The following is an 11,575-nucleotide window of genomic DNA, read 5'->3' on the forward strand; positions in this document are numbered from 1 at the left end:
AATGACTTGTGGCACATCAGTTTTTGCCCCTAAGTACAGTAGTTATAGTAGATTCAGAATCCAGCAATATGTATGAGTACTTTGAATTAGTCTGTTCAATGTTCATTGCATTGCATTTTCCACTTACCCTTTTGTTACAGTCAATTTACCCAGTCACCTGCCTTTGTGAGACCCTGTAAAGTTTCTCAGAGTCTTCCCTTTCCTTAACTTATAGACGTGTTGCTACCTTGCTGTATTCCCCTTTTCCAGGTCATCATTCAATACACCTATCCACATTTCCTTATACAGAATTATATGCCACGTTGAAAGCAGATAATTTATCCTACTTTTTGTTTAGTATCACTTAGCCAGTCCTGTAAGTCGTCCCAGGATTACAACTCATAAATTGTAAGGCTGGAAGGGACCTGTAGCAGAGCACTAGGGTGCCTGCTACTGATAATAGGAATAATAGTAACTGGACTCAGCTGCCATTCACCAGGGCAGCACAGGTGGGGGTGTTGCTAAGGCAATTGATTGGGTCAGCTGGTCAGAAGGGAGCCTTTATAAACACAGAAGGCTGGGGCCAGAGTCAGTTCCCCTCTGGCAGCGTCAGGAGCAGGAGCTCTGCGGGAGCGAGCAGAGCTCCGCGGCCCCAATGGGGCATTGTTGTGCGTTGACATGGCGATATGGGGTGGAGAGAACCCTGACAGGGATGGACGAAAGATAGCCAGGTTGGCTTAAGATTTATGTTATAGCCAGGGGGCTTTGAGTTTCTGTTTTGGTTGTGATTAATACCGGAGGACCGGGAGAGGCTGTAGGGGTGAAGGAGGCCTCAGGGGAGCTCCCCCAGTAGAAGGGGGGTTCCTAACGCCGCAGGGGGCGCTGCGTTTTGGGGTGTCCCAACCCAGGCCCCAGTGTGGGCGACTATCGGGACAGGCCCCAGTGGGGCATAGGCCCAAGAAGGTGGGTCTGGGGGCCAGGTAAAGCTAAGGCCGCCTGAGCCCCAATTGTGAAGAGCCCGAGTTGGGCACAGGACCCAAGGAGAGGTCTGGGGGCCAGATAAGGCTGAGGCTGCCTGAGCCCCAATTGTAAGAAGCCCAGTGAGCACAGGACCCTAGAAGGGGTCTGGGGCCAGGTAAGGCCGAGGCCGCCTGAGCCCCGACTGCGTGAGAGGCACGAGGCACAGGCCCCGGTGCGGGCGGGGAGCGCGAGAGGCACAGGCCCTGGGAGAGGGTGCGCCTACCGAGCAGGCCCTGGGAGAGGGCGCATACATTGGGAGGCCCCGGGGAGAGGGCGCGCGTATTGAGCAGGCCCTGGGAGGGGGCGACGAGAGCCGCGGGAGACAGGCCCTGGTGCAGCGAAGGCCGCAAGAGAAGCAAGGGGGCACCCGTGGGGGTGCAGGTGGGCAGTTGGATAGAGCCCCGGTACAGCAAGGGAGGCACCGTGCCAGGAAGGCAGCCTCCCTTTGATATTTACCAGCAAGATGTGGCGGCGAGATAGAGGGTGCATTCAAGACCCAATTTGGCACGGCGGATAGGGGTGCTAGGGAAGGTCACAGCACCCCTAAGGGCGCCCTGTGACAGGACCTCAGAAAATCATTGGGTCCATCGTCCTGCACCAAGCAGGAAAGAGAACCGGGGGGGTCAGGTGACCCCAGCAAGGTGACTGTCCAGTCTCCTCTTGAAGATTTCTAGGGTAGGTGATTGCCAACAATAACCTGGACCTTGTATCACAATGCATTCAGATTGTGTAACTTTGGTATCTCCTGACTTCTAAGTAATAACCTTTACAAACTGCATGTTAAATTAGCTAAGTTTCTTCACATTTATTATAGGCACGCTTAGTATCCCTATTTGGCTGCCATTTTTACTGTAAATGCTGAAGAGCAGAAACTAAATTGTTACCCCCTTGCAATCCATCATATGCTATTGTCCAAAGGATTGAAGGGTTTTGCTTTAAATCCACTGACACTTTTATTTTCAGACTGCCTGTTTTCATGTATAGGGTATATGAGATTATGGTTCTGTTTAGTTTTCAATAGAATTTTTTAGTGAGTACAATACTAATAGTTTTTCAGAGTGTAAATTGTTTTAAAAGCTGCATTAATCCTGGAGCAACTGTACATTCATCTTACCTCCTCAGATGCAGCTTCAATTTTCTATAATTTAACCTTCTTCCTGGATAAAGGATGTCTAAGAAACTCCCAGAATAGCAGTGCTTATTTTGGTAAGCTAGAGCACATACTTTGGGAAAGAGAATATTTTCTTATCCTCCATTTAATCTAGCAACATTTAGTCCCAAGCTTTCTTTTTATATGTTTTTCCCCACTTAATGCAGGAGATCATGGGAAACCTAGCTTCAGGGAGGCAGAATTCCTTTGGCAGCCTTTGGAAAACCAAGCTGCTCCATGGACACTGATGAGGGGAATGCATAGTCATCCTCACTGCCTGATTGGCTGTTCCGGACAGCATGGAGATGTGGGAGGGTGACTGCTTCCTCATCTCTCCATGGCGTTTTTGGGGAGTTTAGAACATTTGCTGATGCCAGCCATGACCAAGGTGGGAAGTGGCTGGATGTTTGTCTCCTTATACTTGCACACCTGGTTAGAGGCCATAAACAACTTAACCCTAAGCCTCACTCAGCACTTAGTATTAGACAAACATTCAGAATCCAACATTTTGGTTCAGGCTTTCAATGATTTCATACTAGAGGACGCTTTGAGGTCACTGGGATGCTGCATACAGTGAAGGCAATCCTCTAGATAATGATGGCAACCATTGATGGTGACGGGAGTCCAGCAAAAAATAATATACATTTTACTCCAAATATGGCAAGGTGCTAAGATCCTCTTTCAAAGTACAAAGTTGCCTTAATTTATTTTGGAATGCTCCACGCTTCTCAGGACTGACCCCCCTGAAACAGAGGAAATGTAATGACTACAGGAACTTGTATTTAACACTCAGAGCTCCAGCACTAGTTTATTTGTCTTTGTAATTCTCCTTGAAGTGCCTACTGAAATGTTAAGAAACACTGTATTCAGCCAGCCTGGGAAGCTTGGAGGCCTCCTGCCTCTGTAAGTGATCTACAGGAGTAAAGACAGTGATTAGCAAGCCCATGGTGATAGTCTAACCAATGCCTTTCAGAATAAGGCAACTTCAGGCTAGGCATCCTGCAAACTGCAGAGAATATTAAGGCACAAAACCTGGAGGCTGATGCAAGAGGGCAGGACTAATGCTAATTTAATTTGAAGATTCAGCTTAATCTTTAATTAAACTTCAGGCCACATCCTGAAGTCTGTACAAAGAAATTAACTCATGTGAGGCATCTCACTGAAAACAATGGATCTGTACTGACGTCGGCACAAGTCTGCTGGCTTTGTTAAGTGGTCCCCGATTCATATTGGCATTAGTGGAACAAGAAGCCTACTAGAACTATGATTTCATGCCATCCTACACAATATAGAAAGACAATCCTAACTCCAAAGCCTTTGCAGTCTAAACTTGGTGCCTGCATTAATGCTACTTTACATGAATAAGACCTGCAGATGCACTGTTTGGGCTTGTAATCAGTCCTAACAGAAAAGAGGCTATTGAGTGTTAGGGGAAAGTCTGTTACGCTGCTGTTCATCAAAAAATATATTGCCTATTGTGCAGCTGGTCATACTCTTCAAAATTATTTATTCATTGCATATTATGTCTAAAGGAATGCACCAACATTTAAAAAAAAAAAAATGTTTGACTTGCTTGTTTATCCAGGTAAAAGTCCCACTGTTGATTAGGATCTGCCTGGACCAGTAGTCAGTGAAATCTGAACAAGAAACAGAGGGACTGGCCCTATATTTTGCCATGTATTTGGTTTAAGTTGAGAAGCTGAGAAATGCTGAAAGCTCATGTGATAGTGCAGAGTGCTTTCCTTTGTTTTCTGGAAACATTTGCATAGAGACCGCTTGTGCAAGAATAGCACATGCTGCAGCAGAAGAGGTATAGTTCGGCTGCACAGGGGTCTAGAGGTAAAAGTCTGGGCTCGGACCAATGGGGCACTGAGTGATTTTGAGGAAGAGTGGGGATGTGGAAGCTAGATGATCTTCAGCTCTGCACCTGGACAAATCTTTCAGCCCTGTAGTAAGTGGGGAAACAGGGTCACAGCCCCAGGCACTGAAGTGAAGGGGCAGGCACTGCCCAGCTGGGGCAGAGCATGAAATAGAGCTGTGAACGGTTTGTCTGTGGGGGCATGGGGATAGGGGGAAGGCAGCTCCTGCCATTGCATGAACTCCTGGGCAAGCATGGTCGGGGTCTTTGCCACCCAGATCTATGCGTGGGGTGAGGGCAGGCTGCCACTGCGGGCTTTGCCCCGGGCGCCAAATTTCCTTGCCATGGAACTGGGTATTAAGACTGCTTCAGGTTTCTCTGAGCTGCCATCGTTATCTCAGTGCACATCACAGGTTAACTAGCTCAGGTCCTTATTACAGGTTTTGACCCTGAATAAACAGCTTTTATTTTTGGCTGCTGACAGCTGGTTTTTGGGAGAAAGTAACAGAGTCGAGTGAAATATGCAGGCGTACAGCAGTTAGACCTCACTTAGGGCCTTGTTACGCTATGAGCTGCGCAAATGTTGATAGGCTCAGTGCTTGCTTGCAGTCAAAACTTCAACACATCTGTGGGGAATGGTCGCACCTTAATGGAACAGGGGTTAGGGTATGCAGATCAAGAGATAATCCTGCCCAGTGTGATGTAACTTTGAGCTGCACGACGAGTGCTTTAAGCTATGGAAAGGTGTTAATGTGTGGCCAGTCCAGATGATAAGAGTTCCATGAGCCATCCAAAATTAACATGCAACAAGGCCCTTAGAAAGCTGTGGATGCTCTGTTGTGTTTGCTTCGTGCTGGTTGTCTAACTGCCTCCACCTGAGTGCTGCTGGGGGTGCATTAATTGAACTGACTAATATCCTGACCTGAGTGGTTTGGTTTTGCTCTTGCCCGCTCTTCTATCACTCTGTCGGAGCACAGTGTGTGTAATGTTTTTGTTTTATATTTAAAGAAATTATGCATACTTTGGGCAATCAGTTAGCAATGGCATTGAGAGAAAGAGGAAAAGAAGCAATAGCCAGAAGAGGCAAGTGGCAAGGTTTATGGTAGTTCTTACGTGCTGTGAGGGTTTATTTTATAGACTGGCATCAACGGAGGTTCTGTATCCTGTACAACTGAGCTTACTTTTGCAGTAGACGGGAGGAGAGTAGCTGTCAAATGTCAATTTTTACTTGTAAGGAGCCCTTATTGCATGTGGATAAAGCTTCAGTGAGAGCTTAAATTGCATCTTGGCTTCTTCTAGATGTAGCCTTGAAAGGCCCCTTCCCTGCAGGAAGCCACGTCAACTGCTGTTGTGCAGATTATGTGCCCACATAAGGGTGCAAGTGGAATGATATTCCAGCCTACAAAATCTCCTTCCACTCATGCTACCCCAGCAGTTTGCACTACCTCTGAGGCAACAATCATAATTGAATCCTCCTCCCATAGTCCAGAACCTGCCAGAAGTAGCTTTTGAGGATGGTCTACAGAAGTCCCTACTCTGTCTGCTACCAAGACCTGCAGTTTAAATATGGGGAAGGGTGGGGGCAGTTTTCTTAACCTCTGCTGAGGCACCTTCTTGACACCAGCCAATGTCAAGAGTGCTGGATTTTGTCATTTTACATGCCACTCTGGTGTGTATTAATTCATCAAGAACTATACTATGTCCATTTTCCATTGTACCTTTCACCTCTGCCTTGCTTCCTCATCTGTGTCTCTGCTCTGTTCTTCCTTCTCTAGTAATGCTGCATAACCCATTCATTCCTTTGGGTTTTTCTGAATCGTTTGGATTGATATCACCTCCCCCCCATTTTGCTTCTCCCCCTATCATTTTTGACACCACATGTTGACCCTGCCAGGCACAATATATTAATGTATACACCACATTACTATGAAAACATATAGCAATGAATGTATTATTAAAAAAGGGACCTCCCAAAATCTCAGCAGCGATAAGATCTAAATGACAACTCTCCTCCTCCCTTTCCTCTATCCCCACCCCAGTGCCCTCTGCTGTCATTTTGTCTAGGCTTAAATTATGATTTTGCAGGAAAGAGATCAGTACATTGCTTCTCCAGAGCAATCAGCACTTTTCTTTTATCTTCTTGTAAGACTTTGTCCTTATTATTGTGGTGGGCCAATAACAAGATCGAATGGCTAGAAGTTAAAGCTAGACAAATTCAAATTACAGTGGAAGTGATTAACCTTTGAACAAGTTACCAAGGGAAATGATGGATTCTGCATCTCTTGATGACTTCAAATAAAAATGGGATGACTTTCATGAAGGTTGGGATCAATACAAAGATATCTGGAAAAAAATTCTAGAGTGCCTGATACACAGGAGCACAAAAGTGGTTAGCCATATAAGTCTGCCAGCCTCCCTTACCTTCTGTCTGATATATGGGAAGTGATGCTGGATGATTCAGGTATCCCTTCTCACCGTAAAATATGCAAAACTGAAAAATACCCAAATACTTATTAATGAATGCAAATGTGTCAATCTTTATGTTCTGCTTTCCTCTGTCCAGATTCCATGCCATGTCTATCACAGTGGTATCTGACTGATTGTGTAAAAGGGAGGATTATCAAAGGGTAAGTCTATTCCACCCTAGTAGGGTACTAGGCAATGCCGTACTGAAACATAACTCTCACTCTGTGTTTTGCAGAACTGTATGGAGTGTGGCTTGGTTAGTGCAGTACTAGGCACAGGCCAGTAAGCTCTCCCCAAAACAGAGAAAACCAGTGATACATCTTCTTATCCTGGAAATAGTGTTTAGGTACATCACATCTCAGTGCAGGACTTACTAGCACATTAGAAATGGCCTACAAACCTATAAATGCATGGCAACACTATTTCCTTATCTTTTGTTTCTCACTCTTCGATTTAACATGCTGCCTATTCCTTTGCTCGGCTTACCCAGATCTCGGGTCTCGATAGGGGGCAGAGATGGGTGGAGAGTAGAGCTATGGGCTCTAGCTAATTACAAGGTGAAAGTCCACTTCGACCACTTATGTATTTAGTAACCTGTTCATAGCAGGGGTAGGGTGACAAAGTAGTATGAGTAGAACAGTCACTAATACAAAAAAGCTTTGCCTGATACATTCAGAGCATTAAGAGGAGATTCAAGTTCCTCAAAGCTTCCTTTTGAATAATCTCTATCTGGAAACTGGCTCAGGTCAGACCAGAAACACATTATTTCCTCTTCTGCACTGGTCTCTCTTGCCTTGAGGAACGTTGGGTAATTGAAAAATAATCAAGCTATCCGAAATGTGACGAGGTCAGTATTCTCTTTTCCCCATTTCATACCATTAGCTTGATCGTGTGAACACACAATGTTTTGATTGAAGCATTCGAATCTGAATAGTCCAATCAAAATCTATTGGGTGTTTCATAAGTGCCCATTGCTTTATAAATATTTATGTATTCGTGGGTGTTTCAGTTGTCATGTTGGGTGTTTTATGATTTTGTTTACCTCCATGTTCTGATGTATTTATTGCTTCATTGGTTCTAGTGAGTCTAGCAGAGTCCAAGAAAGCTCTGATAAAATGGGGTACTTCTCAGTTTCGAAGTGTATGAACGATACTGCATGTTTCTGATATGCATCACTTAGACAGTTATCTCTTCCTATTTAGGTAATGTTGGAATGTTTAATTTTCAAAGCTTTCATTGTATTGCCTGTAAGAATATGTGTACCTTGAGGAGAAGCAGGAGGCAATAGGCTAAATAATATTTCCCCTTTGCCCATCGAAATGGTATGTATGCAACAGTGCATCTGCTATTTGGGGTCCTTGCAGATAGTTTATAATTAATCTCGGGGCATGCAAGCATGTATGTCCTGACTGAGCATGTTCAGCAGGGCTGCACTCTGGCCAGAAATATATGTGGTAAAATGGGATCATCAAGCTATGCACTTTAGGCAGGAGCAGTCCTGAAATATGAGTCACACAGAAACAACAGCTAGCTGGGGGAGATGGTTTCCCTTGATTTTGCCCAAAAACCTAACGGTTAGGGTATTCACCTAGGTTCTACGATCCCAGCACCTCCTGCACAAATTGGGGCTTGAATCTTTTCCCAGTATAGTTCTCTAACTACCAGACTACAAGCTAGGCATCGCCCAAAATGCTCTCCACTCCAGTCCTTCCCGTGAAGCTAGCCCACACAGCAGCAAAGAGAGGAAAATGCATGGACCCAGGAAGAAGAGTATAAGCCAGAGAGTGTGTATCTCAGAAAGATGAATGCTCTCCTGGATGGAAAAGTCTTGAGGTCAAGTCTGGGCCAAAAGGGGAAGAAACTTTCCCAGTTTTGTCAATCCATTTTATCCAATGAATATTAAATATAAGGGGCTGAGCCCGTTGTAATTCTGCCTATCACTCAGTCCACTGAACTGGATGCTGCATGTCTCTAGCTATGGCTATGCAGTTGACAAACAGCAAAATTGTTGCATCTATTGTATATAGATGGCCTTAAGCTGTACACCTTTAATTAAATCCATTCCAAATTATGATAGAAACTGTAAACATCTTTCAGTCATTTCATCCCCACGATCTTAGAGTGTGCCATACTACATGTCCAATGCAGCAGTGTGGTCAGGCAAACCAAGATGAACCTGATGGACTTAAAAAAATCAGGACCAACCCAGCTCCTAAGGATCAAAAATACCAGATACAGAATGGTGACTGAAAAATCCTTCAATGGATTGAAACATCTCTTGAGGACTGAATTAAGCTCCAGAAGAAGAAAAAAGTGAATTATACCCATCCTGTTTTATACATCTAGAATACTCCAGTGGTTTGAGATAAGTCTGTCACTGTCTGGACAGGAAGGGGAAGATGTACTTTAGCTTATTGCATATTATCCAAGCAACTCCACTGAAAGGCTGTACATGTCTTATAAAATGGATGGAATACGCCTGCTGAATCTTGAGCAGTTTTATGACACTAAGATGGGTAACTTGAAGAAAACCTTGTACTGCGTAGTTTTTAGGTATTTTATATCCTTGGCATTGGAAAGAGAAGCATTAGAAGTAGAATGGAAGGATTCAGCTTGAGAATGGATGGGAAAAATGGCAACAAGAAGTTCAACATGGTAGTTTTACTACTATGATCATCAGCACACAACTGCTTGGTTGAAATATGGAGAACTCTTTGGTGAAACAGAGGGTTTCATTAGAACCAGATTACATAGCAGCAAGCAATTATAAGACTTTTATCCAGAAATAAGATGTGCTAAATATATGCAAACTATGTGACCTTATCAGTGAAGTGATTCAACATATCATGGGTGGGTGCTATGCTCCTTACTAATCAAGAGTACATTGAACTGCACAGTGCCACAGCCATTAATAATTGCCCTTGGCAACTGGTTTAAAACACAGAGCTAAGCAGTGCTTGGTATATATTCAGGCTGGCCCAAATTCTGGAAAATGATGGAAAGGAACATTTTGTTGCGATATATAATCATCATGGAGTGGACTGTGCCACGGAGCCAAATACATACCCTGCTTATGATTGATGTTGGTGTCCCACTAGATGGTAATCTAAGGACAGAAGATGATGAGGGATTTGGCACTTTCAGAAGATGAGTGTTATTCTAGGACTGCTATATAAAAATAAAGTTGTTCTCAGGTTCACTGTCTAGGCCTTGAGAATGCTGGAAGTGGAGCAATCCTATGCATCCTATGGTCTTTCTCTTATGGACTGCAAGGATTACTCAGAAGCATTGTCACTCTGAGTAAGCAGGCATAGGCTGGCCATATATGTCCCACAATGCCCTGTACATGCAGCAGCAAAGACTGACAGGAGAGAGAAAGGATGTTGTGAACCAGATCCAAGGGGCCTGGGTTCAAATCCTTTCTCTCCCACAGATACCCTTTGTGGCAAGTCTCTGAGGCCAGATCCTCAAAGGTGGCTCTGCTTAACTGAAGTCGGGGAGAGCTAGGCACTTAAATACCTGTTTGAAATTTGCTCTGCCTTGGCTCTGCATGTATATTGTAAGGATGGCAGTACTTACCTACCTTACAGGGCTACTGTCAGGAAAACTGACAATACAAGCTTATAAGAGGTTCAGATGCTGAGATAAATGGTGCTTTCTGAGCATCTAAATGGAATCAGATCCACAGGAGTAAAACAATGGCCAGTGATTCTACTTGTAACAGATAGAGAAAGGGCCCTGGACTTCGGCTAGTTGAGTCTTTGCCACATTGCAAATGTATCCCTCCAAGTGACGTCTTCAACAGCATGTTCTGCTCAAAAGAATCCAGGGTAGCAAGAACACGGAGATGTGATGAAAAGCTGGGAAGCACTTTTCTTGGCTTTAACTGATAGGTTTAGTCCTGCATTTTCATAAAAAGGAATGATTTTTGAGGGGAGGGAGAAGGGGATATTCATCAGATATTCCAAAATATTTCAAGGTTGTTCAGGTCGGTGGTAGGAGTTTTTTAAATGATTGGATGCTTTCTCAAGCGTGTACTTGTGAAGCTTCATCTATCATATGGTGGATTTTCTCTGGAAAGAAATATGTTGTCTCCTTACTTTTTGCTCATAAGGTAATTCAAGAATTCAGAATGTGATGAATTGCTTTCAGAGTGTAGCCAGATTGTGGCCTTGGGTCTGTGAGAAGAACAAAAATGGGGATGAGGAGAAATGTTAAGAGGCACTATAACTTCACAACCTTTACACGCTTCCAGGCAAAATGCAACAGCAAGCCCAGAGTAGTACGCACTGTGGAATACTATTTATACCAAAAGAAAAAATATTGGTGCAATAAGCACTCACCTACTCAGAACAACCTACTTATCAGAGATCAAAGCTTGCAGATGCCTTAGGGATGGCAGAGTGTTGACTATTCCATCCCTCTGACTGTACTTCATGTCAAGAATGGTGCAATAATGGTGCTGTCAAGAATGGTGCAACAATGACAATCTTTCCTTCTATCGGTAGTGCTATCCAAAATACAGCCCACAGAGTAGAACAATACGTCCTCAAATTAATACAAGGAAACCAAAAAAGAACTCAGAAAGAAACAAATCAACTAAAATTTAACCAAAACAAAGGCCCTACTTCAAGAAATTCTTCCATCCTGGGAGGAGAATAGCGACAACATGGAGACTACTTGACACTTCGCTATTGCTTCTGGTTTTATATGGAAGGTGATCAGAAGCTACACTGATAATTGGCAGCACATGACCCTAAAAACAGCACACCACAAGCAATGCGGAGAGCTCTACAGCCACACTTCATTTCTTGTGTGACATGCTTCTTAGACAGATAAAGAAAGCCTTTGTGCAGCCTTCAGGATCTGTCCTTCCTAGACCACAGTTTTTTCTTCTGAATTCTATCCAAGGCATCACTGGGTCTACAGGTGTGCATCTACAGGTGTGTTTACTGAGCAGTAAGTGACTGCACAGTAAGTTACTGCTCAGTAAGCAGTTTTCAGGCTGGCATCTACACATGCAGCCATTAAAGCTGAGTAATGTTGTGTGGACTGACTTAGGACTAATGTCAGTCCCAAGTCAGTCAACACACACGGTGTTA

The sequence above is a fragment of the Crocodylus porosus genome, unplaced genomic scaffold (assembly GCF_001723895.1).
Source record: "Crocodylus porosus isolate Cpor-Errol unplaced genomic scaffold, CroPor_comp1, whole genome shotgun sequence".
Taxonomy (NCBI): Eukaryota; Metazoa; Chordata; order Crocodylia; family Crocodylidae; genus Crocodylus; species Crocodylus porosus.